The sequence below is a fragment of the Callospermophilus lateralis genome, chromosome 1 (assembly GCF_048772815.1).
Source record: "Callospermophilus lateralis isolate mCalLat2 chromosome 1, mCalLat2.hap1, whole genome shotgun sequence".
In the NCBI taxonomy this organism is placed as follows: Eukaryota; Metazoa; Chordata; class Mammalia; order Rodentia; family Sciuridae; genus Callospermophilus; species Callospermophilus lateralis.
Window position 1 is genome coordinate 183,218,599 of NC_135305.1, and position 22,999 is coordinate 183,241,597.

A 22,999-nucleotide genomic window follows, 5' to 3' on the forward strand; every position below is an offset into this window, starting at 1 on the left:
TCCCATCACATAACCGTTTTCTATACTTGAGTGCTAAGTAAAACTTGACGCAGATAGGATTTGTCCTGGATACTAATGGACACATAGGATTTGGGTATTAAAACACACATCCACTTTCTCCATAAAAACCTTTCTATACTAGTGTAACTGATGCTTTCCTTATGAATCCTAAAAGCATTCTGTTATTATCTCCCTTTCAAATATTTAACGTGTGTTATCTTTTTTAATCCATGTTGATAATGAATTCATTAAGTTGAACCCTATGACATACAGACATTTAGTAATTCTTTACCTACCAAAAAGGGGGGAATTTCTAACAGTTTAAAATTAATTTGAATTACTGTATTTTCATCATCATCTTTTCCTCTTCATGACAGGCTCTCCTTGTTGCTTACTGTGACATTACAATAACTACGAGGCCTGACTCCACTTCTCCTGTTCCTCCCCCCTCAACACCATCTTATACACTAATACCAGAATAATTTCTACAAGCATGGGATTTGATAGTGGCATGACTTGTTGTATACCTTTCTGATTCCTAAAATGTTAAAATGCAGCAGATCATAGGTGACATTTTAAAAAGACAACTCTAATTTATCAAAAGTGTAGCTTATTTTCAAAATTTGATAATTAGTTTTATTAACAGCTTCAGAAAATACTTCATAAATGATTGTTAAGGTATAAAACTCTTTAATAGCAAGAACTGACCATTCTTAACTGTTAGAACAGTAACTAACATCCAGAAGTGAACTGCAATCACTGACCATTTCTTTCATTTTGGGTAATCTTGGAAACTAATCAGAATTCTATAGGCTACTCATGGCTGAAGTAGAAGAAACAGAAGGGGTAAACAAGCAGAAGGAACATTTAAGGCATTCATAAATACACAAAAAAAGTCAAAGCAAATTTACAGGTTTATACTGCTAAAAAATATATGTCCTATAGTCTAAAATACAGTCTTCCCTCAACACATACAAAAAACTTATCTGCTAATCATGAATAAATAGCATACTACATGTTGATAAATGTTTAAGTCATTAGTCAAAGAGCAGGTCACTCTTATGTATAATTTTTAATTATTCTTTGGTAATAAAACAAGGTAAGTATAAATCAACAATTGATCACAATACAAATTAAGAAATTTCCCATGATAGGAAGGAAAAGAGGGAAATGGGAGGTTTTGGAATGAAGTGACCAAACTTTTATGTATAATTTTAATGGACCAATTAAAAATAAATAGAAGGGAGACCAGTAAAGAAACGGAGAACAAAAGGGAAGTAGGAAGGGAAAGGAGAAACACTGAGGAGTGAATAGTATAAATTTTGTTATGTGCATGTATAAATGTTACCCCCACTATTATGTATAATTATAATGCACTATGGAGGTGTTTTAAAAAACCAGTTCCATAAGAAATGTTTTGTTATGAGGAAGATGAAGATAAAGTTATCTGCAGTGTAGTTTTGCAAATTTATTCTCCAAAAAGTCCAACAGTAAGAATATTGGCCTTTGTGGACCACACAGTCTCTGTTCAAACTACTCAACTTGACTAAAAACTAATGAGCATGGCTGTTACAATAAAACTTCATTTATGGAAACAAATTTGAATTTTTATGTAACATTCGTATGTCAAGAAATAGCACTCCTCTTTCATCTTTTTAAACATTTAAAAACATACAATACTTCTTGGTTTGTGGACTATATAAAAATAGACAGAAGGCCAGTTTTAGCCCATGGACCAGATTTTGTCAATCCCTATTCTAAATCATACACTTAATCACGCTGTACCCTTAATCACAAAATAGAAACTTCTCTTTCAACTCTCATATTTCCACATCTATTTTCAAAATACTTTTGGATCTCCTGCTGTCCTCAGTGTTCCACTTTGAAAAGTTATTTCTCACCTTAATAGTTTCCAAAAAGCAAAACAAAAAAATCTATTTGACCTTCTCACTGTCAGTGATGTTTGCACCTTCAATCCTTAGAGTTGACTGATCAAGTAAAGATACACAAGAACAGGAACGATTTGAAGAATATGGTAAGTCTGATCTAATATTTAGTAGCTATATAAAAACTTAAATAATAAGCAAAAGAACATAAATATCTTTAACAAATACCAATGGGACATTTGCAAAGTTGACTATATGAGACAGAGAAAATATTTTTTATTTGTTAATTTGTTTTTAGTTGTATATGAACACAGTACTTTTATTTTGTTTATTTTTATGTGGTGCTGAGGATCAAACCCAGTGCCTCACACATTCAAGGCAAGCTCTCTACCACTCACTCACAACCCCAGCCCCCAAAATAATCTAATGCATCACAAAAATGTGAAGTCTACATTCCCTGACCACAATACAAATCTACAGTAGTTTAATGCCAAAAAACTCACATTAATCAGAAACTAAAAGAAAAGTTCATTACTAGCTAATTTATATAACAAAAGCACTGTATAACATATCCTAATGGTTCCAGGCTTTGGAGCAAAGATGGCTATAAGCATTTGAAATGAAAAAGAGACAGTGTGCACCTCCTAATGAGGACACAAATAGCAACTCTAGTCTTCCCCAGGAATGAAGTCTAAATCCAACTAAACTCTAACTTACCTAGCAACTAGGAGAAAACATAGAAGAAAATGTTTAATTGGACCATGAGTATAATATCAACAAAATCCTGACTGGAGGAAACTCTATAGGTCAAACAATCCAAGTTCTTCAGTAGATGGAACAGGAGGGAAGGGGAATAAAGCTGAGGGAAGAAGAGGGGAGGCAGATAAAAGGGAATCTGGAGGGAAGCACCACAGATAAAAGACTTGACAGGCAAACATAGCTTTTAAAAAGAATAACACTAAACTGTAATGTCTAGAGATGTACATTTGGGTAATAACAGCATTCAGCTGAAATGAATTACTACTATAAAAGTCAAAAGAATGGTTACTGTGTAGGGAAAAACTGGTCTGTGATTAGCACAGAGCACCTGTGAGAACTTCTGCAGTGGCTAGTAAAGTTGTATTTCTTGACCTGAGTGGCATTTACAAGCATACTTAATCTATAATAAGAATAGTAATAAGAATAGTAATAATAATAATAATAATAATAAACATTTATTGGTTTGAGAAATTTCCTGTATTTGAGTTCAATTTGATAATGAAAAAGTTGAAAATTAAATAAAAGCAACATGTTATACATGTCACATCCTTTTACATATATGTAAAAATAGCAAAACTACAGTGAAAGGAAAAATCATAATTTAACATTGTTAGAAGTAAAATGAAGAAAATTTAACAAATAAATGAACTATTACTTAAGGATATCATAAAAACAAAATAAACCTAGGGCTAAGGATGTAAATCAGCAGTACAGCAAATCTCCTGCATACCCTAGGCCCCAGGTCCAATATCCCAGCACCACAAAAAAATAATTAAAAAATTAAAACACAAATAATGACAATAAGCCAAGTAAATTAGCAAAGAGGGAAGCAAACAAGCTAATTATTTCCTTCTTTGAAAAGTCCAATAAAACCGACTAAATTTCAAGGAAAAGGATAAAAAAATACTACTAGAAACAAAAGTTTATAACAGCAAACCAAAATAAGATTTTTTTTAAACACAGGAGTTAGGGAGTTATTATATACAACTTTATGCCAAAAAATATGAAAATATTCATTGTGGTATATACACACAATGTTGTTTTACTGAGTCATGAAAAAGAATGGCATTAAGGCATAGGCTGGTAAACAGAAATAGAAAACATCATGCCAAGTGAGATAAGCCTATCTTAGAAAATCAAGGGTCAAATGTTTTCTTTCATGTGTGAAAGCTCCAGCAAAATAAAAAAGAAAGAGGGAAGGATTGGACATCATAAATATATAGGGAAGATAGTAAATAGGAGATTAAAAGGAGGGATATGAAAGGGGAGGAAATGTGAAATTAATTTTTAAAAAATCATACTATGTGCACATGCATGCGCGCGCGCGCGCGCACACACACACACACACACATACACCCTATAGGGAATTCTACCCTTAAGTACAAAGCAACAATAAAAATAAATAAATGGATGTGAGAAAGGAAAATCAGTAAAGGAAAGACAATGGGCGGGCGGATGGGGTAGGGGACAACTGAAATCAAATTCCATGCTTATATAAATTTGTCAGGATCAACCCAACTACTATGTACAACTATAATGCTGATACAAAAAAAAAAAAGATAGTTTTATTTAAAATTTCTACAATCAATTCAAAGCTACAAAGAATCTGAATACAATAACAGCCTTATAAGATATCAGACATACAAAGATTTTTCCTCTACCACTGCAGATTGTCCAGGAACACCCTCCCCTCAACCAAAGACACATGCCAAGATTACAGTATGGGTAATTTTTTTTAACAAGGTACTAATCATTCTTATTATATTTAAACTATTTTATAATTTAAAAAAAAACTGTACCAATTCATTTTACTTTAGCATGGTCCTAATATAAAAGACTATAAAAACATTTCATTAAATGTGGCAAAACTGATTTAACAGTCATTCCTAATAAACTAATCAAGACAAAAACAACTTCCATTCCTCAACGGAGGATTTATTATGATAGGCAAAAAATTATACACAAGTAGCATTTATAATGGCAATGGAATTTTTTCTCATCAAAACCAATCAAAAATATTGAATATCAATGCCAGCGCTATTAGTTCAGCATCATTGGAGAGATTTTAAACAAACAGGTCAAGTAAAAGAAATGAGACCAGTGATGGAGTACTTGCCTAGTGTATGAGAATTCCTGGGTTTGATCCCTAACAACACAAAGTATAAACTTTTAAAAAGACAACAAAACTATAATCTGCAGCTAATATTACCTACAAAAAAAACAAAATAATTTTAAAATTTAAATCATAAACTGAATAAGATTGCATGACTTTAAAAAATTATTTTCTACACTAAAAATTGCTCAAAATTCAGTATTTATTGTGTTACATGTCAGAAACTGTGCTAAACACTTAGACAAACTAAAAACAAACATAAGGAAAATAAACCAGAACAATTTCAAAAACAAACAGTGTACTGTGAAAAACCTAGATGGAAAAGATATGTGCCTTGTTTGAAAAAAAGATTTCAATGGCACTTGATTTAATCCAGATGCGCAACATATTCCTAGATGGGAATATTTACTATTGAGAAGATAAGGATTTCCACCAAAGTAATTGGTACATCTAATGCAATGCTAATAAATATTTCAAAGCAACTATGAGAACACAGAATCACACAAACTGATAAACATTGGATTGTCCAGGAACACCGAAAAACTTTTAAAAGATATGAAGGGAATAGTTCCGTAAGATAGAAAAACAATATATTTACAGTTCTGTTTTAAGGTATAAGAGATCAACAGATTAAAACTAAGTCAAAAACACATCTGTAACTACAAAAAAATTGAGAACATGATAAAGGGATATTTGTTAATGGATTGGTTATGAAAAAATTTCTGGTTACACAGGTGGGCAGAAATATTATTTACTGAAATTGACTAAACAAATTACCAGCAAATTAAGTAATATAATAAATTTTAAACTTGTCAAGTTTAAGGAATCCATATGAACTTCAAGTAGAGAAATGTCAAGTAAATAAGATATATGGATCTGAAGGTCATAATAATGGCTAGCCGGATCAAACTGAAATTGTGAACACAAACAAGACTGCCAAGAGGAAGGCATAGAGAGAAAAGCATCCACTTTGAGGAATATAAATACAATCAATCAGGAAATGGAAAAACCAGAAATGTGAGGCATCATTATAGCAAGAAGAGCAAAAACACATTTCAAAATGGAGATAAATTAAAACTTAAGGTCTGAAAATGTCCATTGGAATTATCAAAATACATTCTGCCTGATATAAAGCTATAAAAAGAGATTCACAATGTAAAGAAACAAGGGAAGAATCCAGATTTCAAAATGGTATGTTTAGAAAGAGGTTACATATTAACATTTAAAAGAAAAATTGAGGAAAGACAGAAAAATATCCTAAGGCCTGTTCTTAGGAAAACTTATATGTCTGAAACACTACAGACTTAAAGGAATATGTAAATTTTTTTAAGATACTGTCTGAAAACATTTAATTGTAGATGACTAGAAGCTTAATCTGACAATCACCTTTTCCCAAATGGTCACTACTGAGTAAGAATTCTCAAAATGCCATTAGTTTTTCATTCAGTCACATTTTTTGAATCCTGTGTTTAAAGTCCACAAGAAATATCAGTCAATGTGTTACCTTGGTTCAGTTAGTATCAAGTAATAAGATTTGATTATCAACTACCATATTTTCCAAAATGTTTCAAACACTTATTTTTAAGGAAAGAAAGATCATCTTAATTACAAAAAGAGAAATCAGTATCATCATTTGCTTTGTTAAAATTAAATACACTATATGGCTGGCTGCTCAAATAAGAGTCCTCACATGGTATAAAATAGTAGACCAGGAACTGAGAAACACAATCCTAACAAAGACCTCATTTATATTTTCATTTGTTGTTTTTGTTAACAATTACCAAGTATCCTTTTATGTATATATAAATTTACTGCCCCAGATAAAATGACATCAGACAATAAATGAATAATATATTTTACACACTTAAAAAACCAGAAAGGAAGTCATCTTGTCATTTCTTACAAAGGATAACTTTCCAAATTAGAGTAATTTACATGCTTCAAATTAGTTTTCCTTCTTTTTGTGGAAATGCTGCATGTTATAGTTGATAAATTCTGCCAAAGAAAATATAGTCCCATATTTTCACCAAGGGCAGAGATGTTAAAAATTTAAACTTTTAAACTAAGGCTATTTCTATTCTAGACATACTTTCTTTCCTTTAAAATTCATCTTAATTGGTATAAATATAATGCAGCATCCTTCCTGTAGCATAACATTATAGCACAATATTTGAGATCACCTTTTAGTCATTCAACATTCTGGGGGCAGAGTACATTAAACTAAGGCCACACTGAAGTAACAATTTCTCCTTCAGTATGAGGGGAAAAAATCATTCAGTTAGTTTTCCCTGAACAATGAAACAGTTCTAAAGACAGTGTAAATACAGGTAATACGATTTCAAATCAGTAACATGTAAAATAAGCTTAAGTGATTAGTATATTCATATTCACTTACATGAGCAATTCATACAGATGAAGGGTCCTGTATTATATACATCAATCTACTGGTATGCTAACATACCATTCCACTATAAAGAATTATGGTACCAAAAGACAAATATTTCTGAAAACTGACATAAATTAAGAATCTGAAGAGTCTCCTAAGGTTCATGTAGTGAAGGCTTGCTTCCCAGGGTACACTATTGAGAAGTGGTGGTGACTTTATGAGGTCCTTGATAGCCTGCCCTTGAAAGGATTAAGAAACCCTGGCTCTGGCCCTTTCCTTTTTTTTTTTTTTTTTTTTTTTTTAAGAGAGAGGGAGAGAGAGAGAGAATTTTAATATTTATTTTTTAGTATTTGGCAGACACAACATCTTTGTATGTGGTGCTGAGGATCGAACCCGGGCCGCACACATGCCAGGCAAGCGTGCTACCGCTTGAGCCACATCCCCATCTTTTTGTACCCTGATTCCTACCTGTGTGGTGAGTGGTTTGTTTCAGCACACACTCCTGTGATGATACTGCTTTGCCACAGACCTGAAGCAATGAGACCAACCAATTATGTACTGGAACCTGTGAAACCAGAAGACAAATAATTCCTTTCTCTAAGTTGATTACCTCAGGTATTGATTATAACAAAAACCTAATACAAGTGGAGACAAATTAAAACACAAAAAAGATGAAACAAAAGAAAAAGCAAAGCTGTATACTGTAGGTAACATAGGGAACAGAAGGCCACTGTTTTGAAGATTAAGGTGTCCCTGTGGAGCAAATCTTAAAATCAGAAACAATGGAAACTTTTGTTTACTCTTATTCTTAGAAACTGACAATTATTTCAAAATAATCTTAGGAGCTAAGAATCAGTAATATAAACTTACTTTTAATGTGATCATATTGTGGATTATAATAAATTTCTAATAAACTACATAAGGCTAAAAAATGTAAAGCCTTCTTCCTTTCCCTCTTTCTTACTCCCTTCTGTTTATCAGTCTCTTTCCATGCATGTATGGACAAGTAAAATTTATTCATTTGCAGAAGTTGATAACCAAAACAATTAATAAAATCTTCCATAAACAAAGTTAGAAAGCTTTTCTATTTAGTTGACATTTACTTTCTGAATATGGAAATTCTGTTGATCAAGTTCACTAGGCACAAAAGATTGCCAATAGATATTTTGGTAAATAAGGAACTTTGTTTCTTGTCAGATTCAAAAGTCAGAGAGAATACCTTTGAAATAAACAACTTAATCATCATTCTATTATTTTTTATTCCAAATCATAATTATATATAAAACACTCTCTATGCCTACAGTTTACTAATAAATAAAACTCCGATTCTCTACATTAACCTAGCAAAATGCACTAAACTTCATACTAATTATACAATTTGACAATATATGCTACTCAAAAGTAAGCCTAAAGTGATCCATTTGATTCTAAATAAACATCACTCATCGCAGACTTTTTTATGATCAATATTTCTTAAGGCTCCACAAAAGAATAATTACTAAAATTAGTGAAATGTTCCACATTCCTTCTTTGAGAGAATAACCTGACTAAAGCAGACCACTCACTAATAAAGTGTAACTTAATAAATCATGTGGAATCTTATTTTGTTGAAACCCTTACTAACTCCTAGCACCATCTGTTACCATCAAAACTATATGACAAGATATGATATATAATTAATAGGTAAACAACAATCTAATTAAAATGGACAAATACTCCATGTTCCTGCCATTTGGGAGCTCTAATTACAGACTAAATTTTAAGCTTGAATTAAATATTTAAGCTGGAAAATTAACTTTCCTTCTCGAGCCTTGAATACATTAATACAGATATGTGAAGCGACTTCCTGATGGGAACTTAAACATGTAATTTAGTTTCATCAAAGCAGTTACTAATTGTTAAGCAGCAGTACCTTACCATATGTACACAATAGCTATTTAGAGCTGAAAAGGTGGTTCTAAAGTACCCCTCTGCAACCCTTTCCAGGCATAAATATAAAATGTATATACATCAGAGCAGTTAATACTACACATTGAAAACAAATTAGTCTTCAGATTTCAAAGCTTTCTGAAGATAAATAGAATTTGATCTAAATAAACAAAATAGTCCCTAGAAGTACCTGATAAGGTATAAATATAAAAGACCAAAATATATTCAAAGAATAAAATAGAGGTATAAATTCCTCAGATTATACCAAATAAACACACTCTGACCTACTGCATTAAAATAGTAACTTAAGAGAGTTTATCAATTCTCTTTTCCATTCTAACTCTTCTCTTCATGGAACATAACAGGGTTTGAAAATAACATTCTAGAAAGATTTCAAAAGATGACCACTTAAACAGAAACGTATTTCTACACTTTTTATTCATGTTTTAAATTGTTCTTTTTAGTTATACATGACAGTAGAATGTATTTTGGCACAATGCACAGAGAATATAACTTATTCTACTTAGGATCCCACACTTGTGGTTGTACATGATGTGGAGTTACCCTGGTCGTGTATATAAATATAAGGCTAGGAAAGGTATGATCAATTTTCCTTCGTTTTTTAATGCCGAAGACATAAGATTTCAGAACAAATGACAGGCAACCGTTTAATGAAATAAATTCTCTAAGAATATAAGAAATATATCTTTTTTCATTGCTATTTTAGGTTTAGTAAACAGAATAAGAGAGATTAGACAGAAAGTTGAACTGGTACTGCTTAAGAAAGACATACATCACTTTTTTAAAAATAGGCTATTCTAATTCCTTAAAAGCTTAACAGACTAATAATAGCAGGTGGATAGTATAAGAGTTTAGTTTCAAAAAGAGAACACTGTCAAAGGGGTATAATAAAAACTACGTTTGTTTATATTTCAAATTCTTTTGTTAAACAATAAGTAGATTAACCATTAGGTTTTACTAAAAAAAAAAAAAAATTTATAATTACCTAGGGAGAAGTAGTATATTACACTGTTTAACAGTCAAGGTCAAAGACATATACATAATAATTATTTGTAGTAAATATGAAGTGTTTGAAATTTTTTTACCAGAACTTAATTAAAATTGAAATTATAATAAGACCTGTACTTAAGAATAAAAAGGAGTTTTGATTTTTTTTCTGTTTTGGCAATAGAAAATATATTTAGTATACTGCAATTAATTACTCCATTTAGATTTTCGCTCAAGGACAAAATTATTGCCATTATTTCTCCCAAAAATTCCTTTTATCTATTCTATCTTAAAACTGCCAGTTTTACTCATGCTTAAATTTTTACTCGTTCTATAAAGCATTTCATATGCCTAGTATATTTGTGATCCCTATCATATAATGATGTTCTTAAATTAAAAAAAACACAGACCCACTCCCAACACCCACAAACTGGTGTGCAAAATACTCATCATTAATTGACAAAATTTACCATATAGGTTCAAAGATGCCTAGTAATTACCCTAAAGTTTCAAAAAGATTTACAGCCACAGACTAGCAAACATCCACAGAAAGATAAAAGGGTACTCTTTGATTAACTCTTTGAAGTTACTATTTATTTTCTTTAAAAAAAAAAGTTTACTTTTTAAAAAATATTTTTTTAGTTGTAGATGGACACAATATCTTTATTTTTTTTTTTTTGCTTATTTTTTATGTGGTATTGAGGATCAAACCCAGTGCCTCACGTATGCGAAGCAAACGCTCTACCACTGAGCTACAACCCCAGCCCTATTTTCATTTATTCTATGTCATATAATGATTTGTAAATAGAGGACAATCAGTAAAATGTTACATGAAGATAAAAACCCTGTCCTAAATATTTGATGGATATACAAAATCTGGCTGGTTCACATTCAAGCATCACGATTCTTCTCATATTAAATCAGTCAACTGGATGATAACAGAAGTTCCTCCATAATGTGGGCTAGAAAAGTCTATTCAATTTTATTTAAAATCTGTATGCTGTAAAAATACATGTCATAGAATTTACTAGGATGACAACTATATAGATATTCATGACATATTGATTAAACATATTGAACTGGTTTTTAAAACCAATTTATATAAATGATTATAATAGTCTATATTATGTTTAGTCTTTGAAGGCATATGGTAGTAAATTTGAATTTAATTTTAAATACATTTACATAAATATAAAAAGTTCAGTAATTTTTATCCACCCTGCATATGAAACAGAGCAAATAAAAAACAAGCAGAGTGTACTTTATAAACACAGTTGAGGCTGAAGCTTGAACACCAGAAAAATGAGTTTACTTCTTAAAAAGCAACCAAAGAATGACTGACTTCTGTCCAAAAAAAGAATGTCATTCAGTAATAATGAAAATTAAACAGTTGATATTTATATATACATAAGTATAATTTATGAATACATATTTAGCAAGTAGGATTTTTTTATTGACTATATTTTCAAAAACACTAATGTAATAAAATCCTGATATATAGTATATATATGTTCAGAAGAACTACTAAATAAGACCGGTAAGACCACTTTAGGAAACTTCAGCACTTTGTAAAGTGTAAAAAAAAAAAAAAAAAAAAAGGTACATGGAGTGTTTTTGATAAATACAATACTATCAGAGGTTCCATCCTTGATTTGAGAATGGTTCTACCATTCCAAGCTCTACAAAACTAAACCACCTTGAAACATATAGGCACTAAAGAAGGGGTCTTGACCTCATCTCACCATTAGGGTCTTGACTCTAATTCATGAAATAAATTAAATGACCCATATACTCAAAAAATTCAAAAAATAATAAGCAGGATCCAAGATACAATCTATCAATTTGAGGTTTATGTTTGCAATATCATCATCAGAAGCATTGACAAATACTTATCATATGCCAGTTGCTTTACAAGTATCCTTTTCTAGTACTGAAAATAATTGCAAACCCATTTTATCTCCACTATGCAGATAAAAAACCACGATATAACTTGCCCAAAGTCACAAAACTGGAACTCAAATTTGTTACCCCCAAACGCTATCTGATTATAATACTATTTTTTCTAATAATTCATTCTAAAAATTTTTCAAACTATCAAAAAATTTCTAAGAATGTTACAGTGACCATCCATATGCCTACTACCTAGGATCTATAAGTGACATTTTACTACATTTATTTTATTACTTACCTATCTGTTCCACTAATCATTTTCAACATATTTCAAAGTTGTAAATGCCATACCACTTTTTAACATTACAATTACTTTCAAATATACAGAAAAAGTAAACAAACTGTACAGTGAATATCCATGTATCACCCAGAATCTTCAATCACATTTGAGTTTATTGTTTTTTTATGTCTATCCATTTGTCCACCCTTCCACTAATCCATCTTATTTTAACTACCTAAAATATGTCACAATCCAATTCCCTTCTGCCAAAAACAGAGATGTGAAAAGCTGTTTGTGTTTACAGCTATTATGTTACCTTAATTACTTTGTTCAATTAATATATAGCCTTGCAGACTTTAAATTTTTTCTCCATTTCTCTACCTTTTCTATCAGGAAACCTTTAGAGACAAAAATAGATGCACTAGTTGATGGGAAATCACTTGATTTTTTTGAGAAATTTAAAAAAAAATTCCCTTAGGGTATCAGAGAAAATGTAAAGAACTCATTTTTTTTAAATTACACTTCCTGATGACTAAATAGATTTTGTCAAACAAGAAATTTGATAATATCTCTGAAACTATTTTGCAAAAAAAAAAAAAAACCCTACAAAAAAAGAGATTATGATACCTTTTACATTTTTGTGGTATTTATTGTTATGATTCTATGATGCATACATATAACACATTTTCTGCTGATAAAATTTTCTTCTCATTTTACATGAAGGGACTTCTAAATTTCAGTATTTCCTGGGGTTCAGCTATAGTTCTTGAATTGCTATATCACTTTATCATCATTAACTCCACCTACCCTTACGTTCTCTTACTCCTTCACTTTTAGCACAAGTACTTTCAAACTCACTGGAACTTCCAGTTTGTCAACTCATTTCATTTCAGTCTCTTACTCCCTGTCTACTTTCACTTTCTTTCCCATCAATCCTAGAGCCTATGAGATACGATTTTAACTTGTGTCTTACTAGCACACTACCTTATCTTGCTATATTTATTAACTGTACTTTCCCCAAAACCTTCCAACACTCACTAACTGGACATCCAATTTGTTGAAATCATAGGAATTAATGAAACAACAGAAATTCCTCCCTCTCACCAAACTGAAACAGCCACATCCATATGGTAGCCTAGGAGAGACCATTCAAAGAGAAACTGTTCTGAACAGTTGCAGTAAACTGACAATTTCCAGCCATTATAACTTCAGGATCCATTGTAGTTTTCATGCTAAGGCCACACACTCCCCAGACTTGCTCATCCAACGACAAGGTAGCTAGAGGAAAGTCACTGCTGCCCAAAACAGGACATCTCTAATAGCCAAAGTTGTCTGTTCTCAAGGCCAACATTCCCTGATTACCTGCCTAGCTGAGACTTTTACAAAGCTGCACTGTATTCAGTGGAAAGTCTTCTGTCTTCCTTTCCCCTCTCTTACAGGTGCCAGGCCTGCATTACAGTCTAAAGGTTTTCCCTGCTTGGTCCTGTTCCTCTCTTACTTCTGAAGACTTTCCCACACTAAAGCTCTTAATCTTCTAATTATATCTTAAAAACTATTTCTGGAGGACCCGAACTTTCATGTCACACTTCTCCTATTTCTAGCATTCTCAATTTTAAAAAATAATAATTAGTCCACCTCTTGTGGAAATTCTTTCCTTCATTAGTCTTGAGCCAAATCTGTTATATCACTTCATATACATTATTCCAAATTTAACTATTTTAAATTGTTTTCTCTCCTATATCACAACCTCTCCTCCTCCTAGCCCTTTTTCATCAACTATGAAGTCTCTGAGAAATTAAGAACAACAAACTTCTTTCAGCCTTGCATCATCCTCCATTGACCAGCTCTTCAGAGATAATGGTAAGATAGTACTTTTCAGAGGTCATCTATAATGCTTCATCTCATTTGTTTATCCATCAACTACTCTTTGAACTTACATATGTTTTACAGCATTCCATGCCAAATGCTTATTAAGGACGTTAGGAATGTCAAATTCATGAGTACTTTCCAGCACATTTTTCTAACCCGTCTATTCAATACACTCACCTTATCTCTCACTTTGTCTTCAGTGACACCATCACTGTTTCCCTCCTTCATCTCCTCAACAAGTTCCTCTTTTATCATTACATTGTTTGATAGTAGTCCCTTTGGTCCAAGTTTACTTCTCCTCTATATATAATCCCTGGAAAGTCTTCTGCCTGTCAAATACATTTATTTACCTTTGTTTTGCCAATGCCTGACACAATGCTTGAAAATGCTAAACAAATAAGTTCATGCCAATATTTATGTTAATGACTCCAAGCATACATACATCTCTTACTCTAGCTGGTCTCCTGGGTTTGAAAGATCAATATATTCAACTATCCCTTGAAAGTCTTCAATCAATAAGATGCCTAAACACAAGTCATCCTCTTCCCCTTCAAACTGTTGCTCTTGTATTCTCCATTCAATGAATGGTGCTACCAATCAACAGTCACTGAGTCTAATACTTGCATTCCTTTCTTGACCTTCTTACATGCAATCAACTAGATTTGGCCAAATCTACCTCCTTTTCCCTTACTCTGATCCTAACTTAATTCAGTGTCTCAATTTCTCTCCTGATCTGCAATTGTCTCCTAACTGGTACCTGGGCTCTTGAGTTCTTGCTCCAAATCTCATGGCTAAATGTCACTTAACTATTCCTTCTAACAACCAAATCTGATCACATCTCTCCTTGGCTTAAATTCAATAGATCACAATGCCTAGCACTGCATACTGAAACTCTTTCTATGCAATGTCTTCCTTTCCCTTCTCCTTTTGCCTCCCAGGAAAAAAGAGTGCAGTCACTAAGAATGATCCACAAAACTCTTCAGAAAGAGCCTCAGATCTCAGTATTTCTCATGGTGCAAATCTATCAACTTGCCGTTCTTCTAATACACTTTGGGTTTATAGTTATTTGGGGGCTGCTACAGGCAATATTTTCCTCTGTATGCACTGGCTTTTCTTCAACATTCTTCATACTCACTTAGCCTTCACCCACTCTAGGAAGTTATCTCAGAACCATTCTTCAAGTCTAACTCCAAATTGGTTTAAAAGCCCTTCTTCTAGGACCAACTGTTTGCCCTGCATGATTCTACCACCTTATTCTTCACATGAGATGCTGACTCTTTAACTGTTTAATTTTTTCTTTTAACAACTCCCCCATAAACTTGAAGCTGCTTAAATAAAGAATCATATCTTACTTTGTTTCTCTACCCACTAGAACACTGTTTGGTTAAGTCATAAGCAAAAGGTGTTTTGAAGAAAAAAGTTTAAAAAAGAGTTACTTTAGTATGTCAATAAAATTGCTAATTATTTTACAAAACAAATATAACCTGTGCTTACTGCTTCTCACCTTCACTCTGAAGCAGGATACTAGACCTCTACAAGCTGTCCTTTCTGGGAATCATCCTTAAGTCCATCATACATGTTCAGAACAAGACCAGTCAGCTAACAGTCACCTATTAAGTCGGTCAGCTTTGAGATACTGTGACAAAATTATAAGAAAAACAACTTAAAGGAGGAAAGTTTTGTTCTGGCTCATATTTTCAGAGGTTTCAGCCTGAGGTTGGCAGGCTCCATTGCTTTGGACCTGACATGAGGCAGAACATTATGGTGGAAGGGCATGGCAGTGGAAAGCTGTTCTGCTCTTGACAGCCAAAGGGGGTGGGGGTATTGGAGTTAGATACAGTCCCAAAGGCAAGCTCCCAAGGACTCACAATCTTCAACGGGGTCCCACTCTTATAGCTTCTACCACCTCCTAATAGTCCATTGAGGTATAAAACAGATTAATGCACTGACAGGTCAGAATCCTCTAGATCAAATCACTTCCAAAAGCTCTATCTTTGAACACTACTGAATTAGAAAAAAAGTCCTCAACAAAAGAGACTTTGAGGACACTCCAGATCCAAACCATAACACCTACCATATGTCATGGCACATATGTCATTTCATCCCCCTCTTTGTGTCTCTATGTGGTATTTTAGGTCTGATAATTCCGCTACCTCCAAAGTAAGATGAGAAAGCCTCTTCTGTTCTCCCCATTCAGGAATCTGTTTCCTGGGTTTTGTACTGTTGTTTACAATGGCTACTGTCACCTACAGGGCACCAATGCAGCTTCTTTCAGTACACTGACTCCCACTGAGGCCCACTTCTCCTCTGCTCTAACGGCTTCTTTGTTAAATAGGACTGCTGTCAACCATGGTGACTACATCTTTCACAACACTGAAGGCAAGTGGAAAGTGCAAAATGTTACTCAATAAACTGACAGAGGAAAAAAAGTATCTTTCATATAGTCTTCCACAGATTACAAGAGCCATGCTATTTGCCTCCTGATTGTCTTGTTCTGAGTGTTTTTTTCCTACAGCCCACCCATCTACCTCCCTTGATGGAGGGAGATCTGGACCAGAAAACAAACAGAACCCAGGTTGATTTTAGAAATGCTGTTCTTTTAACAACTAAAGCTGTGTAACCCAGTGACATAGTTGGAGAGTGTCCCCCAAAGTTTCATGTTCTGGAAGCTTGGTCCCCAGCGTGGCAGTGTTCAGGTGGTAGACTCTTTAAGAAATAAAACATAGTACAAAGTAATTAGGTCATGGGAACATTGTCTAGGAAGAAATTAAGGCTTGTCTCAGAGTGACAGAGTTCTTAAAGAGAGCAGGCTGTCTTAAAGCAAGACCATTCAACATGTTTGGTCCCTTCTGCAATGTAGCCAGTCCCATTTCTGTTTCTCAGTCATGTTATAATGCAGCCAGGACCTTAGCCTCATGCTGTTTGGACCTTCCAAAGACCTGAGTCCTCAGCAAGCCTCAGGAATTTTGTTTAGCATGGAAAGCATACTAAAATACCACCAGATTTAGGTCTTTGTATTTTATTTTTCTTAGAAAAAACTCAATTCATGTGCCCTTGCATCAAAGACTATGTGCAGGTCAATTCTGCTAGTCTCCATATCCCAGGTATGCCTGAACCCCAGAGTAAACACAGGTGAAGACCACACTGGTAAAACCTACTACCAAAAACGTTAAACATGAAAACAGAAACCAGAAATATCAAAACATGCAATATGCTTTTTGCTACATTCACATTCACAAATAGAAGTCTCCCATTCTTGAAAATATTTCACAAACTAACATTGTTATCTGAATATCAGTATGATTAGGAGAACAGTGTAAATACCGTCTATATCATAGCACTTGAAGCAGTGCTAAGCACATCACCTCAGTCAGTATTCCAAAAGCTATGTCCAGGCAAAGACAAGCTGGGGAAAGGATAGCTGGAAAGATGGACAGTAGGTAATAATCTTCCCGACTGGGGGGGGCAGGTTAAGGTCATTGTACTGTTGGTTACAGTGGCTACTGTCACCTACAGGGCAGTAATGAACTATCATTAAGGTTATTCCTACAACTAGAAGGTTCATTCTTTATGTCATTAGAACTTAAGAAAAATAATTTTCCTCAATTCTACTCAGTTCCACACCTACTTAGGAAAGTAATGTGTACCAACAAAATGTAACCATAAAGACGAGAAATAGAATCAAGGGGGGAAAAAAAATCAAAATTCTCTAAAAACAAATTTTGAACGAAGTGTGCAATGAATATTAACATTGATGAATGTTCAATTTCAATTAATAATTGAAATACACTAAGAAATTACAGCCTGCCTTTATAATAAGCAAATAATTTAGGTTAATATATTTTCCATCAAGCACTTTAATACAAGAAATTTTTCTTCAAAGTATCATTTCTGAGGATTTTCAAAATATTCAGTTATGAAAAATTAAACCTTCATTTTTGCCATTTTGTAACTTTTGCCATCCTTTCAATCACCACTTTTATGGATTTTAACACCATGTTTTCCTGGAACTATTAAATTTTCATGAAGAAAAAGAAATTTATATCTGTTTAATTGTAATACTTTTAAGTTGACATCTATAAAAAAATAGACCTCCAACCTTAAAAAAAATAAGATGGGATACACAGAGACTTTAACAGAAAAAGAAAATAAAAACAGTCAAGAAAGAACTCTGGTATAGATTTCACTCAATTTTAAGCACTAGATAACTATCTAGAAAGAAGACATCAATTCAGTCATAACTATAATTTTTAAAATAGCATATTATACCTTAATAGAGAATCTGGATAGTAGTGATTTTAAAACAAGCAATGATAACAGGAAAAAAATACTCCTCCTTTTGTTGTTTTTATTTAATTTGTAAATTCCTACTGCAGGTGGTCCTTCAGACAATATCATAAAAGATTATTAAAAATATTAATAAATAAGGCTATTTATTTAAAACTTGGGCACTTTTTCAAAACTATTTCTATTCTCAATGCCTAATTATCCTCAAGGTACACATGGTCTCCAATCTAAGTTAATATGACTGATTTTTTTTTAAACAAGATTACTAGCATACGCATATCCACAAACTGAATGTTATCTCCATTCAAAGTATCATTTTGAATAGTTGTACATCAATTCTACTCAAGAAAATTCAAAAAAAGGCATTCTAAAATACTTTGATTGATGAATTATGCATTCATCCCAAGAGGGCTACTTCAAATGAAGGCATGTATTTTAACAAATAAACTTTGATATATCTGTTACATCTTGACTAGCCTAACTAATCAATAGTCACATGAAATGAGGGGAAAAAATGAAAGACGCATATTTACCCAAAAAATATTCATTTCATTTGAAATTTACACATTTAAAATAAATAAAGGAAAAGCAGGTAAATATTATAAAGTCAAACAATAACAAAGGGCCCTTATATTAATTACCTTTTGAGAATTAAGTAATTATTGAAAGTAAAGAAAAAAACCTGTAGCAAGCAGTCTACAATAAATAGCAATCACTGAGGGCAATCTTTAAAGCCTACACATATAAATTTCTTAAGTTTTATAAAGCTTTACTCATCCATTGGTTTTAGTTGTAGTCTATGCAGAAATAGTTCCAAATTAGAAACTACAATTCATTAAAAATGCAGCTCTTCTTAAAATACCACCACTGCTCTAAAAAAACTGCTATCAATTACATTCTAACACTTTTAAGGACAATAACATTTTTTTCTGATTTGTGTGGTGTTTTGGAATAGGAAAAATTAAATAGTCTGAAATCACTCAATGCATATAGATAAAAACATCTAGACATTTAAAAATATATAAATTTTATTCAACTCATCTTCTTCAAAACTCTTCCCAAAAGTAGTTTTAAGTTTTTAAAATACAAGGCCTGTAAGTTACCTTCTTTATTTATGAAAGTTGTGTAAAATGAAAATTTTGACCACAAACTGTAGGTGTTAGATGCCTTAAACCAAACTACTACAATTAATATGAAATTCTAAATACAGAATATAATGCCACATAAATAGTATAACAGCCAAGTATTGTCTAAGAAGCCATATGTTTTTTCCCATTGTTCAAAAAAAGGAGATGACTTCCCGTCACTTATGTTTCTGATTAGCAAGGTGATTTATGCCACAATCACTAAAAATGCCAGCAAGTGAATGAGAAAATGCATAGTGACTGCACCAGATGTGCACAATAAACAGGAATCCCATTGTAATCTCTGGTACTTAGTTTATATGAAGGTAATGTAGGAAACACTCTTGGATATGGCAAAGTCACTCTTTTTTTTTACATTTGACTATAAATGATATGAAATAAATTGTGTGTTTTATACTTTATGGCATGCATACATTGATAAATTAGGTACCGTTTTGTATCCCAACTTATCTACAAGACAAACCTGGCTAAGATCATGGGGATTAATTGCTTCAGAAGTGTGAAATGCAGCTTTTCCATTCTTTTCTGCACACTCAGTGAAGAAACAATGATTAATCACTGTTTAACTATTCTCTTGAGGATCTACAAGATTGCCAAAGCAGGACTTATCCTCATAAATCCAAAAAATACAGGTTTAGATTTGTGGCCAACAACAGAAAGAACATGAACTTAAACCCATTTGTTATCAGATTAAAATAATGTCAAAGTTTTAGAAACCTACTGGTACACAATTCTGTTTAGTGACTTCAGTGAGAAATTAGATTAACATGTAAGATATAATGTGTTTTAAAATGGGTAAGAAATATTTTTTAGCTTATGTAAGATCCTGTCCAAATAATATCAAATTACATACTATTAAATGTGAACAGAAAACCTTCTTTAGCTATATCAATAATTAAATTCCTGTTTCATTTATAAAAATTAAAATACACACTATCAGATGAAAAACACTTTCAATAGATTTCTCATATGAAATGGCTACTCATTTTAAAATATTTTATTTTAGACAGCAACAGCTGAATGGAATTTGGGTAAAACTACTTAGTTCCAATATTACTAACAAATGCCTTATCAAGGGTACATACAACTGAAAGTATAAAACACCAAACTTCTAAGACTATACCATGAATGATCCAAAAACATGTAATGTTTTCAACATAAATACAGAAGAACAAAAGTCTCAAACATATTCAAATAATTTAGGCTTTCAAAATATCTTCAACACATATTCACTAGCATACTGAATACACTGCAACTCTTAAGTTGAAGAAAAGCTATTGTTCATATCATTTACAAAACTTTGAGCACATATTTTTAATAACTGAAACCTTATTCTGTCTCAATAATAAATGCAATGTTAGTGACTTTCCTGTCAAATCATTACAAATTAAAGACTAACAGAAATTTCCTTTAAATGGGTCAGCTGTTCATAGACTACAAAGGAATACTAAAGTTGGGAATACTATAAAGTAAAACTTCAAATTTCTATGACAAATAGAAATGTCTGGTGAATATATTTTACTTGGAAGAAACAGCCACCTCTCAATTATAAATGGTTGTTTTTCTATTTGTCTCATTATAAGTTTATATATCTTCTCCCTTTCAATTCATCAACTTCCTGCATCTTTCGGATCTGCTAAGTACCACAGAAGACGACTATAACTGCAAAGAAGAGAAAGGGAAGTTGTTGGTTCATTTCACTGTTCATTAAGCCCTTGAAAGAGTGAATGAGAGGAAGAGAAGATGAAGCAGATTCTCTATTTTTTACATTTTACTATTATTTAGGATTTGCTCTCTATTATAACAAAAGAGTACACATACAGTGAAAACCTAAAAAAACTTCTCAGTGAACTTTGAAAAAAGGGGAAAAAATGCTCACATTATCTAATTTAAAAAGTAAAACATCCTAAAAGGATATATTATTTAAGAAGTATATCTCCAGATAGTTAAGTATCTGCCATAGAGTAAATAATTAATAAATATTTGTGGATCAAATGAATTCATATTGAAATAATTTCAAAGCTAAACACATTATAGAACTTAAAGCAAATCATTACCTTTTTGCTATATTTCCAAACATCTTCTCCACTCAAAATTTTTCAATTCAAATGAAAAATAGTTAAGAGTCATCCTTATGTGTATTGCTCAAAACACACCACTAGCATAAAACCCCATAGAGACAAGTTTCTCTTGTTTAATTTACAAAGATTGGAAGCTCAAGGATAAACACAGCTTACATGAGTGCATGAGAATAACATAGTTGGTATTTCTGTGCTAAGATTTTTGCAAACAAGTTTGCACTTATAAAGGAAAAGTCACCACAGATGGTTTATTTAGACTCCGTAAGTTAAACGGAGAAACAGATAAAAAAAATTGCAATGTACAGGAGAAAGGTGTGTGAAGTGCATGGAAGAGAGACAAAGGATGATGTTAAATAACGAAGTATTTAACAGGGAATCAAGTAAGAAGAGGTTAAAAGAGATGGTAGTTAACAAGTGAACTTTTCACTTGTGAAATAGAGAATTCCCTAAGGACTCTTCTCAGAGTTAGCCCATGAAATGCCAGGCAGCCTCTCCACAAATAGTACATGTTTCACATACTACACAATGACATAAATATATCCCTAAAGAAATTGAAAGACATCTTTCATTGTTGCTTAAAGGGCAATTTGATAAGCCCTCCCTGCATTTAGAGGGAAACTAGATGCACAAGACATCTTATTTCTATTATTCCTTCCATAAGAGCCCTCTTTCTAAAAGCAGAGTACTTAAGAAAGTTGAAAGGATACTGAGTACACACTCTCACTTGCCTCAGAAGACAAGTGAATATATAGATGTATAGGAGATATCATTCCAATGTCTTTCAGCTCAGTAAAAAGGACATTGTTTCAGATTATAGGGAAAATGGGAAATAAATAGAATTGAAATTTGTTGCTGGGCATCTTGGTGCATACCTGTAATCTCAGCTACTCAGGGAGGCTGAGGCAGGAGGATTCCAAGTTCCAGGCCAGCCTTGGCAACCTACCGAAACCCAGTCTCAAAATAAAAAATTGAAAATAAAACAAAACAGAAACAACAACAAAAAAATAGACAGCTGGGGCAGTAGCTCAATGGTAGATTGCCCCAGGGTTCAATCTCCAGTACATGAGGCAGGGTTGGGGAGGGGGCATTTAAATCAGAGGAATAAGTGAGTCACTAGAGGTGCTATGGAGAATACTCTTCACAGGCTCCTCAATTTTTTGGCCTTTTAACTGATCCCATACCACCTACTATTCTCACTTAGGTACTATAGTATGGGTCATAGTGAACAAGCAATTTGAATCATGTCACAGGAAATAAATCAATATCTACAGCCACAGGGGCAGCTGAATCACTAAAGAGTACAGGGAGCTTGACAAGAATGGGTAAAAAGAATAACACTATTACAACTCAAAAGCATATGCCCACT

General features: G+C 32.6%; 1 protein-coding gene across 8 annotated transcripts in view; it reads right to left on the minus strand.

The window, feature by feature from the left end:
* The window catches only part of Tbc1d5 (TBC1 domain family member 5), a 524,655-nt gene that overhangs the window by 363,566 nt on the left and 138,090 nt on the right, over window positions 1-22,999 (minus strand). For 6 of the 8 annotated variants that reach the window (XM_076842568.1, XM_076842655.1, XM_076842680.1 and 3 more), the window contains exon 3: window positions 7,613-7,709. The exons of the other annotated variants lie outside the window; for them this stretch is intronic. The gene's annotated coding sequence lies outside the window, so the exon portion shown is untranslated. The remainder of the gene's footprint in view (window positions 1-7,612; window positions 7,710-22,999) is intronic. 8 annotated transcript variants of the gene reach the window in all.